We start from the raw sequence: 26,608 nt of genomic DNA, 5'->3' as shown, positions 1-26,608 counted from the left end.
TGAAGGTATTGCAGTGGATGAGACATTAATTGGATGATGAATTCTCGACTAAATGACTTCTCTTGAACATATTGGCGACACTAAGATGGATTGGTAGCATTAAACCCAAAAATGGATGGTGTTAAAGACCAATGGTGAAATGACCGGTGAACGGAATAACCCAACCTAACTCAATCATGGTGATGGAGTGAAAGTGTCATGTTCAAGAGCGACCTGCTACCATAAAATTCTTCAAGTTTTCTTCCCTTTTTCCCCAATCATTGCGACCAGTACCTCTTTATTTTTTTCAAGCTTGAGGAGGATAACATATGCTTGTTCTATAATTTTCCCTTCAAGCAAACCTGTTGCTGTGTTTTAGCAAGTCTAGCGACAGTGAAACTCGTTCTTGTCTAGGTGGACAAGTTTTTCGCTATTGTTTTAACGAGTTTAACGACAGGGATAACTCGGTCCTTTTCATGTTTATAAAGTTTGAAAAGGGACAAAAAGAAAACTCTAGAATTTATTTTTCGTATCATAATCCATTTGGTCCAAAAAAGATTAAAATAATACAAAAGGGATGACTTTTTTATCACTTTAACGAGACAAAAAAGACAAGAGCTTGAACCTTTTTGTGAGATAAACCCTCACGTTCGAAAAATATTAAAATATACAGGAGGGATGGCAATTCCTACCACTTTAACGAGTTGAAAGGCCAATTTCTCAACAATATTTTCATATTTAATGAGTCTGAAAAGGGTTTAAAGAGGACTCATTTTTTAGGAACGAGTGGTGTCTAGGGTAGCAACTGGTTCCGAGTAGGTTTAGAACTTCTCAAAACATGGTGATGTGAAGAGGTTGACTAATAAAACCACTTATCACAGATGTTCCTCAAAAGGGTAAACAATCAAGTGGAAGCGTATGATCAGCCAAAAGGATGGAGGTGATGGCAGGAACACAACCAAGGCTCAAAAGGCTAATAGCGTGGCAATCACAGAGGTTATTTACTGGAGGCAGGTTCATTTTTTAATGAGCTTGAACCTTTCGGAAACTATGCTCAGTGTTAGAGGTGGGTTCATTTTTTAACGAACTTGAACCTTGTGGAAACTATGCTCAGGGGTAGGTTTATTTTTTAACGAGCTTGAACCATGCGACAACATATGCTCAGTTTTTAGTTTTTCTATTTATGTGAACTAGAAATGACAAAACTAAAAAAAAACTAGAAATGTCAAAACTAAAAAGCTAAGGAACTACTAAGGTTAGGTAGGATAGTTTCATCCGCGGTTAGAAAAAATACTTCCTTTGCTTCATTCGCAGTGCAGAAAAAGGTGAATGGGCGTGTTGGACCAATCACCTAACCTAAGGAGTTAAAAATCTAAAAAACTAAAAAGCTAAAAAGCTAAAGAGCTAAAAAAGCTAAAAAGCTAGAAAAAGGTTTGCATGCCACCAGCGTGATGAAAAAGAGAATCTCCAGTAACCATATGGAAATCACTGTGGTTAAGCAGGATGGTTTTTGTCAACGGTTAGACAAAATACTTCCTAGGCTTCGTCCTCCAAATATATGAAGGTGAATGGTGTCTCAGACCAATCACATAACCTATAGGGAGACCTATTTTTTCAGTTGGGTTTGTCCAATAAATAGACAAGGTTGCATGCCCCCAAAGCTTCGTTACATTTACCAGACTACTCGCGGTAATCGGTTGGATGGAATGAAGGTTACAGAGACATTTTTGATATACAAGGACCATTTAGGGATGATGATCGACTTGGAGGTATGTTTGAATCGGGGAATGAAAGCTGGTCAATGGTGACAATTTTTCCTTCATGTGGGAAGCACATCACTCAAAAGGGTGTTGAAACAATAGCCTCCATGTTATAAAAATAGTCACGCCGAAGGAGTACATTGTAATCTAATGGTCCTTGGACTACCACCATGTTTAGGTGAATGGTTTTACTTCCCAAAGTTATCAGTAACTTAGGAAGGATCCCTAACGGTCGACTGGTTCCTTTATTAAAGCCTAACAAATTCTGTGTAACAGGCATAAGCGATGGCGAACCAAGCGCTTTCCAAGCTGTTGAGGAAAGGATACTCACTGATGCAGCCTCATCTATGACAGTGCCTAACACGATCATTTTGTAAACTTGTATTATGATCTGGAAAGGTACATAAGAAGGAAGGTGAGATCTCACTAGTCGATTCCAATCAAAGGAAGTGACTAGACTGCTTAGAGGGGGTACTGAATAAACAATTGAATTAACCCTTTGAGTAATGGGAACTGGGGGATTCTCTTCCTGTTGTGAAGGAACGGGCAGATTACCCCGAGTTCATCGGACTCTGAAGTAACAAAAATAATTTGAACGGTATCGTTCTCACTCTCTTTGGGAAGGATATCATCTTCTGAAGGTAAAATTGGGTCGACTGCCATCTTGACCTATTGACTTTGGTCCGGTATGGACTCAGAAGATTCACTTTCAGCGATAGGTGTTTTGACTGATGGTTCAGTTAAGTCAGTCATATTTTCAACTAGTAAAGGACTTGGGTAGAGTTTCCTGTATCTAGGTGGAAGTCACTGTGGTGAAGCAAGATGGTTATGCAAGACTCTTTTCGCTTCATCCAAAAATGGACAACGGGGAAGGGTATGGTCCCCTTCACATAACCTACATGGAACTTTGACCTTTCCTTTCTATCCATGAACTTCATTATCACTAGTTGATGGTGTGTTGTCAACATGATCACCAGAGGTTGATGACACCTAACGGTGCAAACAAGGAGACCATTCTCTCAAGCTCCAAGGAATGCACAGACATTCTCAATGAAAATTGTCTCCTCCACAAATTATGTGTGGAAATTTGGGTTTAGGAGCTTTAATGTGTGTATTTTCACCAATTGATGCATCCAAATCTATGGTTTCTTGGTCGCCCCCTTGCTAAATTGACTTCTTCTTCTTCTCCTTACCTTTCTTCTTCTTCTTAGCCACCTACTTATTAGAATCACTACTTTCACCAAGAAAAGAGGAAGAAGAGGAGGGAGAAATAAATGATGAAGAAGGGGAGGGGTCAACTTTAGTATCAACTGGACGTTGATTCGCTTGTTGAGGAATGATGTTATTTTGATCCACAAAGGTCGAGAACAGCCATACTGGCAGGCCAATGGTAAGTCTCGAAAGGGACAAAGTGGCCATATGAGCAGAACCAATATTTCCCCAAGAAGTAAAAGGACTAGGATTCCCCTCGAGAGGGATTCCTTGATTGGTGGACTCCATTATCTCAACCTAAGATCAATGAAGGAATAGGGATGTTATTCCAAATTCAATAAATTTTAATGACGCTTTGACACAACTTTGCTTTTTTAGTTTTTAAGAGTCAATAAAAAGCTAAATATGACTCTAGTCCCCTTTGATTTTTAAAGAGCCTGAAGTGACAAGTGCTTAGATGGACCTTTTCTTTTAAAGAGTTGAAAAGGAACGAAAGTGACTACTATGGAAATCTAGATAGAGGGATTACCAAACCAATCACAAAACTCCAAAATACACCTTGCTGATAAATTAAAGAGAAATTACCAAGGACTTATGTACGGTAGTCAATCTTCCTAAATGATGTGTTCAGTGCATTGCGATCGATAGGGCAGCAGACACGACTTCTTATGGATAAAGGATATAAGCCTATTGTGGTCTCCCAATATATACTCGACGTTACATGGAGCACAAGTCCGTGGTAGCATTTGTTGTATCAAAGAGGAGGAATCACCCAACCTTCAATGAAAATGATAGTTACTAGTTTTTACGACGCCAGAACGCGTCTCTAGCCTAGACCTCTAGATGTGTTGCGTTAGGTTCCAAAGCATTGTTAAGTTCATTGAAATTTATTTTAGAGTTGATCTTGTTTAAAATTTTTCCTTTCAATGGTTCACCGCATGATGTAGATTTAAAATTCCTAAATATGCAGTCTACAATGATAAACAATCATTGTTTATTTTGATCAATGAAAATCCTAGCTACTAGGGAAAGAAGATTACGATTTCTTTCAAACAAAGAGCAAAGAGCACACAGTAAATGCACTTTTCCTAAATCATTTTTCAAAAATAGTCTAAATGCAAATGCAAATTCATGTATTGGTTTTTCGTTTCCCTTAATGTGAAAAATTCCAAAAAGAAAACTAGATTGCAGAAAAGATCTGAAATATTTCTTTCAAAGTGACATTTCGACAATTTCTTTTTCAAAATACAAAGGAAGACTAAATGACACTTTTCGATTTCAAATAGAAAATGATTTTGACACTTCAAATATCAACAAATCAAATCAAAAACATGAAAAAAATTTCAATTGACTATCCAGGGAGAGAAGACTCAACGACACTTCTCTTTTTGACACAAAACGACAGTTACGACACTTTTTGTACCAAAATGACAGATCGATTTAAGAAACTTTTTGACAAAGGATTGTAAATGATGGACAAATACATAAAAAAAATTAATAATCCTAATCAATGGAGGCTGATCTATCTGATGTAAGGAGGCTTCAGTAATGAGGTACTATTCATAAGCAGCAAAACAACTAAACAGAGCTGAAAACAAGGTCGAAAACCCCAAATTTCAAGAAGGGAAATAGGCTCAGTGAGTCATCACACCTCAGTTTCACAGAAACAAGGATGCATTGCACTTTTGAGGCTTGGGAGGTGCGATGCATACTGGTTGACACTGATAGACAGTGTTCTGGAGTACTAAAGAAGGTATGTTTTTAGTGATTATTTTGGCATCTTTTCATTCAAACGTACAAACCTATTGCATCATGAACTAGGTAGATGATAAGAAATTGTAATAACATCTGTAAGATCATTGTGAAAAATGAAAATACTAACAATTTTCATTTTCTTATGCAGGAAGAAGGAAAAATGAAAGACTGTCGTTCCAAAGGAAAGGACAAGTCCAGGTTAACCGTTGTTCCTTTGACGGGGCACCACATGCAAACAAGGCAAACCAAATCAAAACGTATCAGCCCAGGAAAGGAAATGGAGATATCGGCTCAGTGCAAGAAAGTAAAGAGATAACTAAGAGCCAACAGTTTGGAAAATCCTGAGGGATCCTGTGATCCTGAGGGATCGCTCCTTTAACTATTTTTGCACCTAGACATCTCTTCCTTCACCATTATAAAAAGGGGTAGCATTGTTAGCCCAGGAGGGTCTGATATACTTTTATGTAATTTCTCTTAAAATTGAGACTTTGATCATTGACTCTCATTGAGAAGTGATACACTGTAATTCCATCTTATGCATTAATACAAACTTGGTTGCTATTTCATCGTTGATCCTAGAATAACTTCAGGCGGTGTACCCCTGGAGGCTAAGGGCCCGGCCCTGGAGGAACACTTGCTCCTGTACTATTACTTTTGGTTTATGCGTGGTGTGCTCATAAAGTATATTCGGTAATCTGATATGCTCTGTTATTTTATGTCACAACACTGTTACATCTAATCTGTTAAAAGATATCGTTTTCTAAGACAGAAAAATTATAACTCTGCAACGCATTGTTGTTTCCTTAAGTACTGATATAACTGGCTTTTACAGGATACTGTTGTTGTTCAATTATAGAATGTTTGTGTTGTAACACTTGACTATTGGTATTACTCAATTCATCTTAGAGATTATATTTCCTTGCGATGGTTGAATCTATGGACATTGCTTTTCCATTCTGAGATACAGCCGTATTCTGTATAACTAAGATTGATAGTTGGATTACCAAGATCAAATTACTATTAAGGTGTGCCGTGTGCATGTATGTGTGGCTTTCAAGCACTTTTCTATAGTCTATTATTAATCAGTGGTGTTCTATTTCTATCTGTTGTTCGATTCATCCTTAGAGGTAGAGGATTGCCATTTGATTCTTGTAGGACACGGTTATTGCATTTGATCCAGTAGACTAAGGTGTTGTTGCTTATTAAACTTAATTGTTGTTATAGTTTCCTGGTTTCTGTTCCATTTCCTATTTGTTGTTCCATTTCTTATCTTTCGTTCCATTTCCTATCATTTGCATTATTGTTTCTTTGGTGTGAAGACGACCTGAGACTATAGCGGGCATTGACATTTACTGTCTGGCTCCCAGATCGACGATCTGTTCCCTGATTTCCTTTGGCCCCATCATTTTACAAAGGGATGAGTTACTGCTACTGAACCCTTGACTAATAAATTGCTTAGTTTTCTAAATGTATGGTTTAGTCTTTCAAAGTAGTTTGCTGTAACCAAGCATCCGTTTAATCTTGTATTTTTTAGCACTATACTACTAGCATTACTCTGGCAAATGATAGCCTCAGACTGAGACACTATTCGAAATAACAAAACATTCCTAGATTGACAAATTAATGTGAGGTAATTAGAGGTGAAAGAGACCCTTTTTACAGCTTGAAATTTTGGTGTCGTTGCCGGGGAAAGAGTGTAGCCATTTGTCTCTTTTCAGAGTAGTGTAAGATCCTGCTAGGGAAGAATTGGGTTTTAAAAACGGAAGGTAAGAACCTATGTGTGGAGCATGTAACAGCCCTGCTCCTCTGCTCGTTTTCCTGCAGATTTGTCATTGTTTTGTTTGGGTAGAATCTAGCAGTTGATTTGTGTGTGCATGACTAAGCAGAAAAAGACAGAAAATAATTCCAAACCTCTACCCAAGCCAAAAAAAGCTAAGGGGTCAGTGACCCTTGGCCGATCAACCTTTATAGATGAAATTTTTAATAAAGTAGAATCTCAGCCTTCAATAGGACCCAGAAAAGTGTTTTCTAGACAGCCTACTAGTTCCCTTCAGGCCACAGGATCACCATCTATAGCCTTTGCTGAGGTGCATAGTCAAACTGAAGAGCAGAATTTTCAAGAAATTGAAAATTCTACTCCAGAACTATTGCAAGAAGGGGATTTTAGCAATATTTGTGAAGGAAGAGGAGAGACGGGGGAAGTTGAGGAACTGAGGTCTCCTCTTGGGACAACTCAGCCATTGAGCAGCCCAGATAAGGGAAGTGCTGCAAAAATAATTTTTTAAGAAACTCAATCTCCTCATACATTAGGCACTCTCATTATCCCAGATAAAGGAAGCGCTACTAAAACCATTCCTGTTAAATCCATTCCCTCTCAACCTAGGAATACCCTCCTAGATATCCCAAAAGGTTATTGGCATATATTTGACCAAATGGCCCAAAACCAGCCGAACACCCAAACCTCTACATTGCAATACCCCATAGTGGATACTGCAGCGAATGCACCTATGAAAGCAATTCCTTTTCAGCATATTCCTACATTCCATGGTCTTACATCAGAGGATCCAGATGCATTCCTATTTGAGTTCGATGTGTTGTGCAGGATTATGACTACACCACTGACCCCCAGAAACTAAAGTTATTCCCCTCTACATTAAAAGGGGCTGCTTTGAGATGGTTCATGGGACTAGGTGGCGGAGTTATAAATAACTGGGATCAAATGAAAGAATCTTTTCTAAAAAAATATCAGGATTATTGCAGGTCTAGAGAACTAAAAGATGAAATATTCCAGATGGTAGCTAGACCAAATGAGACATTAGAGGAGTATGTGGAACGTTTTTAGTATAATATTCAAAGATCTCCTTATGCATCACTACCTTTACCTGATAATGTGTTAAAAACAGCATTAATTAGGGGTGTGAAGGAAAAATGGATTGAAACATTAAACATTATGGGAAAAGGAGATATGTATCAGGAAAATTTTGTTGACATTATTGATTTATGTATCAGGAGCTCGAGAGGTAGCACAAGACTAAAACCGGCAGATCATGATCAGTTTGTAAGAGATAATAAAATTTCGGCGGAAGGAGTAACGCGTGCAGAAATTGGAAATTTATTGGAAAATTTTAAAATTGATATACTAGGGACGCTAACTACACAACTTGATATTATGCAGGCCAAACAAAAGCAAATGGAGGCAGAACAGAATTTGGCAATCTTCTGTCCCCGATGCAGAAAGAAACATAGCACTAAGGAGTATCCACTAGATGCAGTCCAAACATGCGCCATATGCACAAAAGACCACCTTACGGAAAGATGTCCCTCACTTCCCGGATTAAAACCAGTATACAAGGAAGCAGAAGAAGAGATAGAATCAGTGTATCTGCTCAATCAGTGCCGTCAGTGGTAGCCGCGACAGTCTGGTATGTTTTCGGACCCAACTTCTTCTTTTCAGTCTCCATAGTATAATGCTCAACAATATAATATGTGGCAAAATCAACCTCAATCCCCGTTTCCGAATTGGTCACCACAGTCATTTCCTTCATCAACCCCATGGTCGAATCAAGCAAGCCAACCCAGTTGGCCAAATTTTCCCTATGCCCCACCATATTGGAAAAGTAACACATACCCAGCACAATGGACCCCTCCTACTTCACAAAGTCTAGCCTGGCAGACAAACTGGCAAAGACCGATGCATCAGCCAGAAGGAACCATTCCGCTCCCTCAACCTACACTGCCAGCCCTACAACAAAACCCCCAATCTAACCTGAGACTGCAACTCTCATCCCAACCCAACCCTAACCCAAATAACAAACCGGTCCAATCTGTCCAAATAGTAGAAACACCAGAAATAGGAGCCGATCTGAGGGAGTGTAATGATCCTCAGCTAAGATCTAGGCGTATTATTGAAATCAAGGGAGACAAGAAGAGGATGTGAACGAACAACAAACTCATAATCAAGAAACCACATCCTCTCCCCCATTCCCATAACGATTAATCATACCTCGACCTACACAATACCCTGATTTTGACATTTTGGGACAATTAAAGAATTTGTACATAAAAATTCCATTCCTCCAAGCCATTCAACACATCCCGATATATGCAAAGACTATCAAATAATTGTGTGTAAAGAAATCCAGGAGGAATATAACAAACAATCCAAGAGTCCAAGTAGCTGGCACTCTATCTGACTTATTATCAAGAAAAGAAACACCCATTAAATACGAAGACCTAGGAAATCCAATTGTAACCGTACAAATTTATGGTCAAACCTTCCCCAATGCCTTAGTTGATTGAGGAGCTACAATCAATATCTTAACAACTACTACTTGCCAAAAGCTAGGCATTACATCTGTAGAACCCACCTCTACTTTACTAGAACTGGCTAACCATTCTGTGGTTAGGCCAGAAGGCACACTACATGATGTCATGGTATCTGTTGACTCCTGGGAATATCCGACCGATTTTCTGATAATAAATCCCAAAAACCGACTTGATGGAAATCCATTGATTTTAGGTAGACCTTGGCTTGTAACTGCCAATTCTTATATTGGCTGCCGACAAGGCAATATGACCATAACCAGAGGAGCAAATATCAAGAACTTAGCTTTATATCCTCCAGCGCAGCCAAGTGTCACAATAATGAAAACTAATAGGCACCCTGTATCATACCTTACTGATAACATTAGATCTCCATTAGCTATACAAGAGGCACTTGATTTCAAAGAGAAAATAGAAGACGATGCCATTAATAATTTTATTAGTCAAACTGGACTCAGATCTCGCACACAATGTCACATGATAGAGGCAACATTCGATAACGAATTAGAAGAAGATCCTCTTAAAGAAACACATGACCAAACAATACCTATTACCTCTATTGCAAATAGTAAAATTGTGGAAATTGAACCGGGAAAGACCTTAAACATTAATGTCAACCTCACCTCCGAACAAGAAAGAAAGCTCATCCAATTATTGAAGAGATATAAAGAAGCATTTGCATGGGACTACCCTGATATGAAAATAATTGATCCCCAATTATGTACACACCACATTTACATAGTAAAAGATGCGAGACATGTTCACCAGCCCTAAAGGAGACTTAATCCTCATCTAAAAGATGTGTTAAAAGCTGAACTTCAAAAACTTTTAGATGTCAATTTCATCTATCCTACCTCCAATAGTAAATGGGTCTCTCCACTTGTGGTGGTACCAAAAAAGAATGGGAAATGGAGAATTTGTGTGGACTACAGAGAGTTAAATAAAGCAACACAAAAAGACGTCTTCCCTCTCCCATTCATCGATCAAGTATTAGACACTTTGGCGGGAAAGAAATTCTTTTCTTTCCTAGATGGCTTCAGTGGATATAATCAGATCTAGATTGCCCCTAAAGACCAAGAAAAAACCACTTTTACTTGTACTTGGGGAACATTTGCCTACATAGTGTTACCTTTTGCCTTATGCAATTCTCCTGCCACATTCCAAAGGGCTATCCTCAGCATTTTTGCAGAATTAATAAATGAAGGACTTGAAGTATACATGGATGACTTTTAACCGTATGCAGACGATTTCGATCCAGCATTGGACACACTGGAAAAAGTCCTACAACGTTGCATTGCTACCAGGCTTTGTTTAAGCCATGAAAAATGCTATATGATGATGACTGAAGGACTTATTCTAGGACACTATATCTCAGCAGCTGGCATTTAGATAGACCCAGCCAAAATCCAAATAATTTTGCTAATTCCCACTCCTACCACTCAAACAGAGGTACGCAGTTTTCTTGGATTTTCTAGTTATTATAGAAGGTTTATAGAACATTTTTCACATATTTCCGCACCTTTGTATGCACTAACAGGTAATGTTGATTTTCTTTGGACAGAAAAATGTGAACGTGCTTTCCAGGATCTGAAGAAACTTGTATCGACAGCCCCAGTCCTTCGAGGACCAAATTGGGATTTTCCATTTCAGATATCATCAGATGCCTCAGATACAGCCATTGGAGCAGTCCTTGGGTAGCAAGAGGATAAAAAACCATATGCAATTTATTATATTAGCAAAAATTTATCCCCTGCTGAATTGAATTACACTGTTACTGAAAAAGAATTTCTAGCTATAATACATGTTGTCAATAAGTTCAGACATTACATTACTGGATATCCTATTGTCTTGTATACAGATCATTCTACCATAAAGCATCTAGCAAACAAGCCTATCACAAATGGCAGAATAACTAGATGGCTGATTTTATTGCAGGAATTTGATATTACAATCAAGGATCTACCTAGGAAAGAAAATCCTGTAGCTGATTTTCTCTCGCGAATGCCAAAGCCAATCGATCCGGCAGCAGTTGAAGATCAATTTCCAGATGAGGATTTGTCTGTTGTTGCTGTTAAAACGCCCTGGTATGCTGATGTTGCCAATTACCTAGCAGTAGGTAAACTACTAAAACATCTAACCCCCAATGAGCGGAAACATATTGTTCAGCGAAGTGATCGATTTTCTTGGATTGGAGGCTACCTGTTCCACACAGGGGCAGATATGCATATCAGGAGATGCGTATGTGAGGATGAAATCTTTGACATTTTAAAAGCCTGCCATGATAGACCATGTGGCGGACATTTTTCCGATCGCAGAACTGGACATAAGGTACTGCAAACAGGGTATTATTGGCCTACAATTTTCAAATATGAAAAGAAATTCGTCCAAGCTTGTGACAGTTGCCAGAGAGCAGGACACCCTGGTCAGTCCGATGAGATGCCCCTAAACCCACAGCTAGTCATTGAACCATATGAACGATGGGCCCTTGATTTCGTTGGACCAATTAACCCACCCTCGAACCAGAAAACATATATTTTGGTGGCAACAGAATATGTCACCAAATGGGTTGAACCAGAGGCATTACCAAGAGCTACAGAGGATTCTGTCATACAGTTCCTGTTCCATATATTTGTGTGATACAACTTTCCAAGAGATATAATTACGGATGGTGGACCACAGTTTTCTGGGAACAAAATAGCTGCAACACTAAAAAATTATCATATCCAGCATAAAATCACTACTCCATACCACCCACGGGCAAATGGTTAGGTAGAAAGCAGCAATAAAATAATAGAAGCAATCCTAACAAAAACCATTGTGTCACATAGATGTGATTGGGCTGCCAGACTACCATAAGCATTGTGGGCTTACAAAAAAACATGGAGAAGTACCACCGGTTACTCACCGTACCAATTAGTGTTTGGAAAACAACCCATCTTCCCCATAGAATTCGAAATCCAAACATTGCGAACAGCACAGGAAGTTGGATTAGATCTAACCAAGGCACAGATCAATCGATTACAACAGATCAATGAGTTGGATGAAATCAGACTCTCTGCACTTCAAAACACTGCACTGATCCAATAGCAACGAGCTAAATGGCATGATGCTCTCATTAAGAATAAAGTCTTCCACGAAGGAGACTGGGCACTTTTGTATGATTCCAAGTTTCAGGACTTTCCCGGGAAACTTCAGACTCGTTGGTTGGGACGATACGAAATCCAGAAGGTACATGACAATGGTACTCTGACTCTAATCACTATTGACGGTTCTGGATATGCCTTCAAGGCAAATGGCCACCGAGTTTGACTTTATCGCAAACCACTCACTCAGGAGTCCTTTTGCCAGCAGCTACATGAAGACTCAGATATGGAAATTTTGGGGGAGGGAGAGAAGTCTTCCTCACCTGCCATTCATTAAGTGATTTATCTCTTTTTACACTTTGTACATAATTTCTTTGTTTTGTTGAATCATTTTTGTACATATTTTTGGTATCAACACTTTGCTGTTACTTTTCGGAGCAGCAACAATTTTATTATTTTTTGTTGTTCCTTTTTCAAAAGGACAACATTTTCATTATGCTGTTCCTTTTTCAAAGGAAAAGCACCTTTTGGATCAACCGTTCATTTTGCTTTAACTTTGCTGTTTTTTTACCTTGTGCTTTTGTTGTTCCTTTTCCAAAGGAACAACACTTTTAATTTCTGCTATTCCTTTTCCAAAGGAACGACACTTTCGATTTTTGCCGTTCCTTTTCCAAAGGAACGACATTTGTGCTTTCTGCTGTTCCTTTTCCAAAGGAACAACACTTTTGATTTTTTTGTTGTTCCTTTTCCAAAGGAATGGCATTTGTGTTTTTTTGTTGTTCCTTTTCCAAAGGAACGACATTTGTGGTTTTTGTTGTTCCTTTTCCGAAGGAACGACATTCGTGTTTTCTGCTGTTCCTTTTGAAAAGTAACAATATTTTCGATTTTTTGTTGTTCCTTTTCCAAAGGAACCCCATTTGTGTTTTTTGCTATTCCTTTTCCAAAAGAACAACATTCTTGTTTTCTGTTGTTCCTTTTCCAAAAGAACAACATTTTCGATTTGTGTTGTTCCTTTTCCAAAGGGACGGCATTGGTGTTTTTGCTGTTCCTTTTCCAAAGGAACGACGTTTGTGTTTTATGTTGTTCCTTTTCCGAAGGAACAACATTTTTTATCTTTGCTGTTCCTTTTTCAAAAGGGACACCACTTGTATTTTTTTGCTCTTCCTTTTTGAAATAACAACATCCTCGTATTCCTTTTACTTATGCTTCCTCCCCTTGCTGTTGTAAATTAAGGATGCCTACTATTCCTGTTCTTTCAAGTCTTTTGGAACACAGCTATGCACTTATGAAATGGATACAAAATGATAGCATACTAAAAGCATTGAATTATAAAATCGTTATTTTTTATAAGAAATTTCTCTGAATTGGTAAGAGGACAGAGGGAAGGACACACTTACCCATTATCTTTTGCTGTCATTGTTCCACTAATTCTGCTCTGATTGGTTACCTTTATCATGTTGGTTCCTTTTAAATTTTCACAAATTCCTTTGATTATTATTTAGGGATAAGAACAAAGAGTTTATATGTTCCTATTGAGATTTTAAGACTTCTTCCACCCTTCCTACTTTTAAGGAGTGTTGAACCACCCTTTGTGTATAAATCGGAAAGTACTTTATGAAAGAGAAAGAAAAAAGAGCAAAAAATGATGTTTTGTTTATATAAGTTGTGAAATGCAGGATAGGGGTCTCATCAAGAGTCGGCCTACCATGATCATGAGGAAGAAAGTGAAGTGGCATTCCCACTATGGCCACCACACTAGGGATATGGTCCAAAAGGTATATCAAATAAAGAACCCTTGGAACAGGAGGTCTCATCACAAGCCAGCCTGCCCACCTTTCGCTCCTTCCCCGTGAATGGCATTATGGCTAACTGGTCGCCAATCCAGCATAATGACCTACATTTTGACATTGCACAACATTTCCTAAGCATACACAAAGGATCATGGTTCCATGGGTGAGACAAACAACTCTACCAAGGTTATGGACACCTTTCGGCAGTAGAGCTCTGTTAATGGTATTGAAGTCACATTACTTACACCAATAGGTAATTATTAACACCCTTCTATTTCTTATACCTTAGTAATAAATCACCTAAGAAGAATGTATATTATTTCACGAACCATAAAACGCATGTAAATCTATTATCACCAATCATGACAGAACAGTTAACAATGACCGCATGAGACTCTATATGCATGGCAGCTATCCTATCTTCCCAGCCTCGCATCATATCACAGTAGTCTCTTACTTATTAAGCGATCTGACTTTACACCTCGATTTTGGTAACCTGCTATTGTTGTCAACATGGCATGATGATATACGTTGTTCCTTTATGACTATGTTCCAGGGTAGATTGGCACGTCACTCCTTTATTTGACGGCCGAGGATGGCCTATCACATTGCGGGGGGGGAGGTTAACCTCATCATGTACTGGATTACGTGTCAGACCGCTATTCAGGAAATTGCGTACTTGGGAATAGCACGGCTCAACGGTATACTATTTTTTAATTTTTGCATGGCTTGCTGTTCCTAAGCCATTTCCATAGTATGCTCTGCGGCATTAGTAAAGCCCTTTAGATTTTGAGCGAGTCCTACGTCTGTTAGTTTCTCTGTGTTTTAACAACGTGAACAGCTTGTTGTTCCATTGCCATTTCTAAGATTTTACAAGGAAACCAAAAACATGGGAGGAAGATTGATTCGGAGAGAACCAAAGGTGTTGACAGTCTCTGATGCTGCATAGGAAATCCTGGCAAGAGCAGGTTGGTTAAATTATCTCAATCGCTTACAGGAATCCAATGAGACTGTAGCAATCGAATTCTTACAAAACTTGCAAGAAGATCACTCCATAGTAAGGGGGAGATACATAGCAGTCACTGATGACATAATCGCAGAGGTCTCGAGACTGCCAGCCGCTGGACCTATATGGACGTTAAAGAAGGAGAGATTGCAGAAGATCATAGAAACCTTCCAGGAGGAAGGCCAGAGCCTGACAATTAGAGGAAAGGGGGTTCTACCAGCAGCATTAGGAGAGCCATGGGTGGAATTGGTGAAGACTATTTAGAACTACATCACCTGTGAAGGTAGGAAAGACATGATAAGAGCACGACACTTTAAACTTTTAGCCGTATTAAAGCAAAAATGCTCTGTAAACTTACCTGCATTTTTAAATTCATTACTTCATGATGTTGCATGGAGCATGAAAAAGGCACAGCATGTAGAATCAATAGTCAATCACCATGGGTTGATATGGTTAATAGTTAGCCATAGCCTTACCCAGCAACAGAGCAGCTGGGAAGAGCTAATTGCCATGATATATGGGGGATTGACCACACCATCCCCAAAATGTAAACATGCCACCAGTACACCAGAGCACCCAAAAAAACAAAGGAAATCATTCTGATTAGCATGGATTAAAGGGAGGATGGAAAAGTCCCAAGGAGATACCAGCCAAGTAGTAGAGGTAAACGATTAAGGGGATGAGCAACCCCCACGATTAGAAGGAGAGGAAAATGAGAAAGGAATGCAGGGAAATGAGGAAGGAGAAATGGAGGAAGAAACTAGGCAACCTGAGCAAGAGGAGGAAACAGAACAACATGAAGGCAAAACATTGCAGAATCCATTGAGAGAAGATGAATTGGCCAAATTTTGGCCAATATGGGTGAATATGGCCAATCTCTCAGCCCACCAGACCTCCATGTTGAAGAGGAACCAAAAGAACACTCTGCTTAGGAAAGAAATGCACCTGAAGAATTATATGATGAGGAGGTAGAAAAGGAGAGTCAACATGTTCATGATGAAAACATGATAGGAGAGATAAGTGATGCAGAACAGGAAAAATCAGTTCCTAGCCAGACTACACCAGAAGAAATTCCAGAAGAAGGGGAGGCAAAAAAAGAAGTCACACAAGAAATAATAGAACCAACTAGGGTTCTTGCCCCTGACCAACTAGAGAAGAGCAATGAAGAAGCACACCAAGGAGAAAATCAGTGAATTGATCCAAATAATAGTCCAGGCTGCAGTGAACAGTCTGTTGTTCCTTCTAAGGAAATTGAGGAAATTAAGATATTGCGGAAAGAACAATAAAGACTACTGAATGTAATAGTTCAACTTCAACAACAGATCAGGATTTTGAAAACAAGAAAAAGGGTAAAAAGGACTTCGGGGGGGAGACATGCAACCATTACAGCAAAACCCCTCAAGAAAAAGGTTCGAAGGACCAGAGTCCATCCTGTTGTTCAAAACTCTGTCGAAAAGTGGTCTGTTCTTCCAAATGTTGTTGAGGAGCAGTCTGCTATTCAAAATCAAAAGGAATAGCATTTGACTATTACCCATAAGGTATTGGCCTGTGACAAGGATGTACAAATAGAGGCACAGTCCCCTAAAGGAATACGAGCTACGAAAAAATTCAATAGGAAGATCCAAGTAAACCTCCCAGTCTCTGCTACCATGTGGGATAGTGATCCGAGGATGGTAACCCTACGAGAGGGTTTGACGTAATCTTAGCAAGTAGTATAAAAACTCATAGAACAAACGGTTCCTCGAGAAAGGTATGAAGAACTATAGCAACAACTAAGGAACATCAATTTATCTGAAAGCCAGGCCTTTGAAGGGTGGTGAAGGGAAGAAGAAAAAGTCCCAAAGGTAACTCGTAGGTTAGATATAGTTATCAAGCAGATGGATACCTTATGTTCTTTGTACAATTACGTCCTAGCATGTAGAGCCCCCGCTAAGAATTATGCCTTGTTTTCAATGGAATGATATTTGCAATTGAAAATAATGGTTGTTAAAGCAGGCAGCCCTATACAAATTAATACCATCGATGATTTTATAAACTGCTATAAGCACTACGGGGTAAAGGTTCAAAGATTACTATGTGAATTTTATTTGCATAACCTTGTGTTAGACCAAGAGACTGAGCAGAACCCCGGCCCTTTTGTTGTGGATATCCAATTACAGGCATTTATTTCATTTGGGGTTAATCAAATTAAATGGCTTAAAGCCTATAATGATTTCCAAAGACAAGAAAATGGATTATATTTGTGGGTAAGAGCTGAGCCTAGGGATCCAATACAGTTATGGAGGGAACATAGGAACCTCATGAGAACTCCAGGCGTAATTGAAGCATTAGGACCCATTCATACAAAAATCAATCGGCATGGAATAGAATACTTTTTCACTATTAAAGACCTTGCCATTAATGCGGCTGAATTTCGATACCAGATCTCTAATCCAAATGTCCAACTCAGGGAACCATTTAATTATGAAAATTTTAAGTTAGTCGCCAACAGCTTGCACCTCTATGGCAAAATAATTTTGAGGGGAGGGCCAACCTGGTTAGGATATAGGTTCCAAAATCCAATTATTTGGCACCCTACACCTCGATACCAAGCCCTGTATGAGATGCCTGAGGGTTAGACAAGCCATTTTTTTGAACACCTAGTTATTCATCATGGTTGTAGACCTCCACATGAGATCCCATATCCAACCTACTCTCTCACTGCCTTACATGTCAACTACAATGTTTTCATGAGGGCATGAAAAAGGGTAAGCAGGGGGGTGTGTGGAGTACTAAAGAAGGTATGTTTTTAGTGATTATTTTGGCATATTTTCATTCAGACGTACAACCTATTGCATCATGAACTAGGTAGATGATAAGGAATTGTAATAAAATCTGTAAGATTAATGTGCAAAATGAAAATACTGACAAATGTCATTTTCTTATGCAGGAAGAATGAAAAATGAAAGACTACCATTCCAAAGGAAAGGACAAGGCTAGGTTAACTGTTGTTCCTTTGACGGGGCACCACATGCAAACAAGGAAAACCAAATCAAAATGTATCGGCCCAAGAAAGGAAATGGAGATATTGGCTCGGCACAAGAAAGTAAAGAGATAATTGAGATCCAATGGTTCGGCGAATCCTTCAGGATCCTGTGATCCTGAGGGATTGCTGCTTTAACTATTTTTGCACCTAGACATCTTTGCCTTCGCCATTATAAAAGGGGGCAGCATTGTTAGCCCGGGAGGGTCTGATATAATTTTATGTAATTTCTCTTAAAATTGAGACTTTGATCATCCACTCTCGTTGAGAAGTGATCACTGTAATTCTGTCTTATGCATTAATACAAACTTGGTTGCTATTTCATCGTTGATCCTGGAATAACTTCAAGCGGTGTATCCCTGGAGGCTAAGGGCTTGGCCCTAGAGGAACACTTACTCCTGTACTATTACTTTTGGTTTATGCATGTTGTGCTCATCATTTTTATTCGATAATCTGATATGCTCTGTTATTTTATGTCACAGCACTGTTACATCTGATCTGTTAAGTGATATCGTTTTCTGAGACAGAAACATTATAATTCTGCAACGCATTGTTGTTTCCTTAAGTACTGATATAACTGGATTTTACAGGATACCGTTGTTGTTCAATTATAGAATGTTTGTGTTGTAACACTTGACTGTTGGTATTACTCAATTCATCTTAGAGATTATATTTCCTTGTGATGGTTGAATCTATGGACGTTGTTGTTCCATTCTGAAATACAGTCATATTCTGTATAACTAAGATTGATAGTTGGATTACCAAGATCAAATTACTATTAAGGTGTGCCGTGTGCATGTATGTGTGGCTTTCAAGCACTGTTCTATAGTCTATATTAATCGGTGTTGTTCTATTTCTATGTTTTGTTCGATTCATCCTTAGAGGTAGAGGATTGCCATTTGATTCCTGTAGGACACAGTTATTGCATTTGATCCTGTAGACTAAGGTGTTGTTGCTTATTAAACTTAATTGTTGTTATAGTTTCCTGGTTGTTGTTCCATTTCTTATTTGTTGTTCCATTTCTTATCTTTCGTTCCATTTCCTGTCAATTGTGTTATTGTTGCTTTGGTGTGAAGAATGACCTGAGACTGTAGCGAGCATTGACATTTACTGTCTTGCTCCCAAATCAACGATCTGTTCCCTGATTTCCTTTGGCCCCATCAGTTTACAAAGCGATGAGTTACTACTACTGAACCCTTATCTGATAAATTGCTTAGTTTTCTGAATGTATGGTTTAGTATTTCAAAGTAGTTTGTTGTAGCCAAGCATCCATTTACTCTTGTATTTTTTAGCACTATACTACTAGCATTACTCTGGCAAATGATAGCGTCAGACTAAGAAACTATTTGAAATAAAAAAACGTTCCTGGATTGACAAATTAATGTGAGGTAATTAGAGGTGAAAGATACCCTTTTTACAGCTCGACAAGTGCGATGGCCTAGGGAGTGCAACTGAGATGGGTTTTAGCTCAAATTTGCAGCTGATTTCAGTGAGTTAAGCTGAGCTATGATGAATAGTATAGAGCAAAGTACAGAGGTATGATCTTGAGAGGTTACTGAGCTACCAAAAGGGCATCTAGGATGCTTGTAAGTCAAATTTTCAGTTCATAAACTAAATCGAAGATTGACTGAAGCAGCATTCATCTACTACGCAATTGCAGAGCAAGAGAAGTTCGAAGGTGATGTAGCTAACTTCAGGCTTCGTCTATAGTTTATAAAACAAACAATAATAAAAAACAAACATCTATTCAATCCCCAGTGGAGTCACCAATTTTTTTCCAAGAAAACTAGTGTCTTTTCGATCGACTAGCCCTCTAGGATTGGCAACTACCCTAGAAACAAATAGTTTAAAGAAATTTGCGATTTCCTCTATGTATGATAGATAAGAGAGAGGCAAAGGAACCAACCTAGATCTTTCTCTTAACTCCTTGCTTGATCTCTCTCCCCCTTGACAAAGCTTGCACCTCCTCTCCTACTTATCCCGCTTGGAGAATACCTGTAGGAACAAAGTAACAAAATACCATCAAAGCATCTTGATCTATTATATCATAAGCATTGCAGAATCAGAAATACAATTAACATACAATGGCATTCACAAATACACAATTGTATGGAGGAAAACTCAAAGAACTTTATTAAATAAAAGGGAGAATTACAACCCAGCTATCTAATCTAGAATCATCCTCCCAGCATCAAAGCTCTCTTCACGTCATGAAAAGAAATATAACCCAACAATACAATGCTCTTTCTCAGATACAAACTATTAGCACTTCCTTACAAATTACAAAATTCCAGCCTCTAGATCTCTTAGATGAGGGATCCATTTATAGATGTATGCAAGGGTGTGAATCATCTCTGGGTTTTTGATTAGTGTCATTCCACTTGTTGTTTTTGGTTCCACTTCAAGATTTCTTGGATCTCCTACCCATTCCTGGGCGAATTCAGAGAGGCAAATGTCATAGGAGAAGTTTCTAGAAGATTCCATGAGCATCCACTTAGCAAACTATCTCGGACATTTGTCCATTCTCACTCATCGCACCCCGCAGAAGGCCTCTTTATTATTCACTGCACCTAGCTAGTGTAGAAGTCAATATGCATCGCACCCTGAGAGTGGAGCTTTCAGTATGGTCCAGTTTAGGCCAGTTCTGGATGGTTTTTCAGGTGGATCTTTTTGGGGAATGATGTAATTAGTTGACCATGATATTTTAGGGTATGAAACAACACTTTTAGGGGTTAAAGAGCCCTATTTATTGACATATAAGATTGGGGTTGAAGTGCCTAAATATGTCTATAACAATGGTGGAGCCCCCCCTTGGTTGCGCCGATTGTGTAGCGGGAGGAGTCACAGGGTGTTTGAGGGGTGCAGGTAACCCCACTCTATGGGGTCCGGGGCAGCACCCTAGAAAATTTTGGTTTTGGACCCTATATTAGGTTGGGCAGACCTAACTATGGTTTTTTGCATGTCTTTTGCACATGGTTTTGGACGCGATGATTTTCGGTCCATGGTTTTGGACGCAATGGTTTTCAGTCCATGGTATTGGATGCTTCGACATGTATAAATATGTATTGTAACATTGAAAGGAACATAATGAAAAATCAATATGGTAGTGCCGGTCTTGGGATCCAGGGGAAAATCTCTGTGTATATGTGTTTTATGTGTTATGATCTCGCATTGTTTATTTTCTGTGTTTTAGAATTCGTATGCAGGTAATTTCTGTATGGGATTAAAACCTACATGTTAGTGTGTGCCAAAGTATGTTAAGGTGTGCCAAGAGTGTTTAGGAGTGATATGTATCTCTCATTAATAGAATTGATAGAGCTTGATTATGTATTAAATAATACAGTTCCTAAAAACACTTGTGGAAATTTATCTAAAGGGAATTTGTTAGATAATAAACCTAATAAAGATGAATCATGTATTGACTCATAAAAAAACTATTTTCTCATTACTAGAGGGAAATGATACACACTAATTACTTCTTAATGAATTGGTTAACTCTAACCACTATGGAATTAGATACATAATGAAGAAGACTCCTCAACGATGGTCTTAAATCGTTATCTTTTGACAAAAAATATAGTAACATGCACATAGCATTATCAAAAAATCATTGGAATGATCAATGATGATGAAAATTTTTTAACTATCACCAAAATTAACCAAAAATAGCATTGATAAGGGTCAATAAAATATCGCCACTGGAAGTGTCACTAAAGAGAGAATTGGTGACGGGCCTTTAACAACTCTCACCGAAAGTGTCACTGAAAATGGCTTTGGTGATGAACCTTAAAGGACCATTACTATATCCACTTACAACAACAATTTTTTAAGGACCATCACAATATGTGACATTGGTGATGAACCTTAAAGGTCCGTCACAGGCATGCCCCTCACCAATGAACTTTTTTGCTACAGTGGCTCAAAAAAGGCAAAATAACCTAGACTAGGTTAAAATAGAAATTTTGTTTGTTGAACCTACTTGTGACCAACACATAATCTTCTTGTGTGAATTCCCTAAGACATTACAAGATTGGTTAAAATGTTTGCGATTCAAGGTAGGGGTTGGGAGTCAGCCTGGGATTCATAGAGACTGTTAAATAGATAATTTGGCTCAAATCCACTAATTAGATACAAATATAAAAAGGCTTGTTTATTTTTGGGTAAATGAAACAATATAAGGATATATTATTAAGTTTACTGTCAAAGATCACTAGTCATTTTCCAGAGCGGAAGAAATTTTCAAGTTTGGGTTGTAGGGAAGACTGTTGAAAGAGATTCCCATGTGGATCAAAGTTTTCATGGTTGAAGAAACTCTGCTACCATTCCAAGAAGGTCGAATGGCTGCTTAAAACCCTTACTGATGGGGGTCATATCTAGGGGGGATGTTATTTAGTTGAGGAAAATGAGGGGTTGTTGTGATGGACCAAGAAGAATTGTGTAAGGCATGAGCTTTTAGAGCATTGCAAAGAGAGAGAATAGTTGACAAGTGGAGAGAAAGGAAGTTGTAGGAAATTAGGCATAGAAGAAGACAATTACAAAATATTGGAGAAGCGATGATAAGTTCAGTGTCGTGGAAACATAACATGGATAGTCCTAAGTTGCAAGGGAAAGGAGATTATAGGGGATCTTCTTCTAGTGAAATAGGAAAAGCCAATGGTAATTTTGTAGGAATTTTATTTGGGACCGATAGGCCCCACTCGAAGTCAGTAGGATTTCATGTGCATGAGCCATTTGTACATCCTATTACTATGTCTAGGGAGCATACTCCAATAGATGACGACATGAAATTTGTGATGAGGTGAGTATTCTTTGAAGGTTAGTCAATCCCCATTTGGGACAACCCACAACATATCAATACAACTTCTCCTCTCCCTAAGCTTCACCTAGTACTGTATTGAAATCCCGAGCAATTATTTTCTAAGTTAACTAAGACTACAAAGTTTCATCAAGTATATTATAGATATGGTGTGACTAGTTCCAGTGGAGGAAGTAGTTTCAACAATGGTGTTCAGTCCATTTCAGTTAATCGCTTTCAGTTAAGTTCAAAGGCATTTATAATTGTTTGGAATGGGCGCACAATCATGGCCAAAAATATGGCCAAATCGTTTACTCGATATCTAGAATTTTCAAGATGAGGTGGCGAAGATGTTGAATAAAAGTGGTATATATGTGAAGTTGTTTGGAGGGCTCGACAGACTCTTGATGTCATTAAACTTATTGAGTTCCAATGTACTCTACAATATAGCACACTTCTGTGGTTTATTAAGTGGATTGATGCAAATCCCCATGCCACTAAAAATGTTGTTAAATGAGAATATATTCAAGAATTTAAGCTACCTTAGTGTAATCAACGAGGTTTGGAGGAATTGTTGGATATTTTTCAAAGAAAAGGAGAATCTACTTGGCATTGCATGTAGATATTCAAAGACATTATCAATATACTTTCATACCCCATTGATCCTCATCATTATAGGGATTTCTTTAAAAAGGCTTTTCCACCAATAACTAGGATTCAACTATCACAACAAAATATTGACACAATGTAGGATGCTTTGGAATGCAAATACAGATTGAATTAATGGTAGGATATCCTCAAGATTATCAATTGGGTGCTCCCTCTGTTGATCCTGCTAGTATGGGACTTCAGAATCAGGTTATCACTATTACTGGGAGGTTAAAGGATCTTTCTCCTACACGACCCATGTGACCTCAGGTCTGGTACACACACTTCCAAGTCAAAGGGTATCATGTGACAGAATGCCCACAATTCAGGGGTTAAGGACCATCTATTTTTCCGATGGGACCTCCTCCATTTCCACCACACAATCCAGGAGTTGCGGAAATTTCTTCAACAATGCCATTCTAGGGTTTGACTCAGTATCATGCATTCCCTCTACATCAAAGTATGTCTATGAGCGAGTTATATGAAATTTGTAGGTCCTTTGGCCATTCCCCTCATCTATGACTTATTTTACAAAAGTATTCCATTGTGCCCAATAATCTATTTTGTGAATTTTATGGGTCTCCCACACTTCATACGGATCAATGTCAATCCATAGATACATTAGTTGATCACCTAGATCACATAGCTTTCCAAGCTAATGAATCTCCTCAAGGATGAGGACGAGGATCCCCTAGGGGAGGGAGGATAAGAGGAAGAGGCCCAATTAGATGCTATAACTCTAACCAAAAAGGTCATGTTGCAAGGGAATGTCCAATGCTGAGAAGACCTCGATGTTCACATTTTCGGGTGAATACACATGCTACAGAAGATTTTCCAGAGTTTATTACCTGCTAGGAAGAGCGAAACCAAATGAAGGGAGCCAATTTTTTTAATATTGAACCACAAGAACCCGAACCAATGGTGCAACTAAATATTAACATTGTGACCAGAGGAGGAAAAAGAACTAGATCCAATGTTTGAACCTCTGAGCAACCATCTTTCAAAAGGTTGGTGTCACCAAAAAGATCCTATGAACCCAATCAAAAGAAAGAATATTATAGATATGTGGCTGAATTATTACAACAATTCATTTCTCCTCAAGATCCCTAGACTGAATAATAGGCACAAGTACAAACCAAAATTCCTAGATCCTCACAAAAGATATCTTGAACAATCTTAGGATGGTTTAAATTATTCTACAGGTTATGAATGATGAGCAACTTGTTGGTTAGTTGCATAAGAAATTAAAAATCATTGCAAAAGACGATCAATTTTTAGAAGAGACTATGTCTACTAATTTATCTAAGAGGAATTTTAGGTGAGTTCAGCAAAATAAGAGATGCACAAGAAGAGAATTTCATGTTGATGCTTATATTGCAGGATTTCAAATCAAGGACTCCATGTTAGATCTCGACTCAAATGTTAACATTTTTCCAAGAAAAACTTGGGAGGCACTCGGGAAACATAGATTGGTCTTTTCACCTATTCAATTACAAATGGAAAACCAATATTATATTCATACCATTGGGAGATTGGAATACATTGAGATTGATGTTGTAGGTGTTAATACTTATACATATTTTGAAGTAATTGATATTATGGGTGATAAAGATCCATACCCAACATTATTGGGAATTGACTAGGAATTTGAAAATTATGCAGCTATTAATCTAAAATGTGAAACTATGACCATTGAGGTGGATGGGGTTTGGGTCATACAACCACTAGATCCATATCATGGCCTAAGGTTTACCAAACTTGTATATGATATTAAAGAAGCCAATTTTTTAGATCAGTTATATCAACTCATTGTTGAGAAAACGGAGGATTATATTAACCCCACAGTTGTCGGATCCATCAGTTGGAGAAGTGTTCAAAGTACAAAAGTGGGGTCTAGTGATGTGATGATGATTAGTAGGAGGGAGATCAAAAGCTTCACTCCCAAAATTGTGAAACCGTCAAATGTCTTCATTGGATCGGTATTGAGGTACGAAATTATCCTGTTTTCAATTGCACTGAATCTGTTGTAAATTTATTCAAGAAGTTGATTCCCAAATAGAAGGAAGTCAAAAGATCTCTTTGATGAATGTGTTTTTGTAGGAAACCCCAGCAAGATGGTGGGAAACCCATCATCACTAGTTTCATGATTCGGTTAATATTAACACTATTATGATATGTAGATTCTCGACTTCAGAAAATACCTTCAGTAAGATTCCTATATATGATGGATGTATCAGCCCACACAAACATAAACAGAATAGTTGTTCACCTGGACATATAATGGTGTGACAGTTGCGATGTGGACGAATCAATTTATTCATGCATTGTGTACTATTCTGCACAACTAGTATTTGAAGGAGGAACTAAGGACACAAAAAACAAAATGGAATATCATGACTACTCAGTTCTATAGAGATTTTTCATTCCATGGCCTTGATGAAAATATAGATGAAGCTATAAAATCCATTAAAATGGTGTTATTCCCATTTGGGAATGCTATCGTAGAATGCAGTGAATATGGATATTTCACACATCAATATGATTCTAGGTTCCATGAATTTGTTTCTTGTGAGACAATTAATAGAGAACATGATGATGATTTAGAATAATTAAGTCACTTTTCAATTAAAGAATCGGAAGTGAAAACGTGGGTAAAAGAAGACCTTTTTACTGATGCACTGCATTTGTAGCCATCAAGTTGAAATGGTTAAATATTTCCACTGAAGCGAAACCCAAACTTGATTCCATTAGTGACTAATTGAATGGGCATACTAATAAAGAGGTTTTTGATTTTCTCAAAAACTATGAAGATTTATTTTATGCTTTAGTTTCTGAATTAAAAGGCATTAAAAGAGATCTAGGGAGATGAAGATAGTTTTGAAACCAAATGCAAACTAGTCAAGCATCGACCTTACGTGTTAAATCCAAGGGTCAAAGAGAAGGTGAAGAAGGATATTGACAAGGTGTTGGATACTAGATTTATATTCCTAGTCAATGACACTGAATGGATAAGTCCAATTTTCATCTAAGATAAGAACAATTCCCAGGAAATTAGGGTATGTGTCGACTATAGGAGCCTCAACAATGCTTGTGTACATGATTCGTTGCCCACTCCTTTCAGTGATGAAGTTTTGGATAATGTTGTAGAAAATGAGGCTTATTATTTCGCTGATGGATTTTTTGGTTATCAATAAGTCGGGATTGTAGAAGAAGGCAAAAAACACTATGTTCATGA

The sequence above is a fragment of the Pinus tabuliformis genome, chromosome X (assembly GCF_031772625.1).
Source record: "Pinus tabuliformis cultivar Carrire ecotype Pingquan chromosome X, CPIR1, whole genome shotgun sequence".
Classification (NCBI taxonomy): Eukaryota; Viridiplantae; Streptophyta; class Pinopsida; order Pinales; family Pinaceae; genus Pinus; species Pinus tabuliformis.
This window is presented reverse-complemented; position numbering follows the sequence as displayed.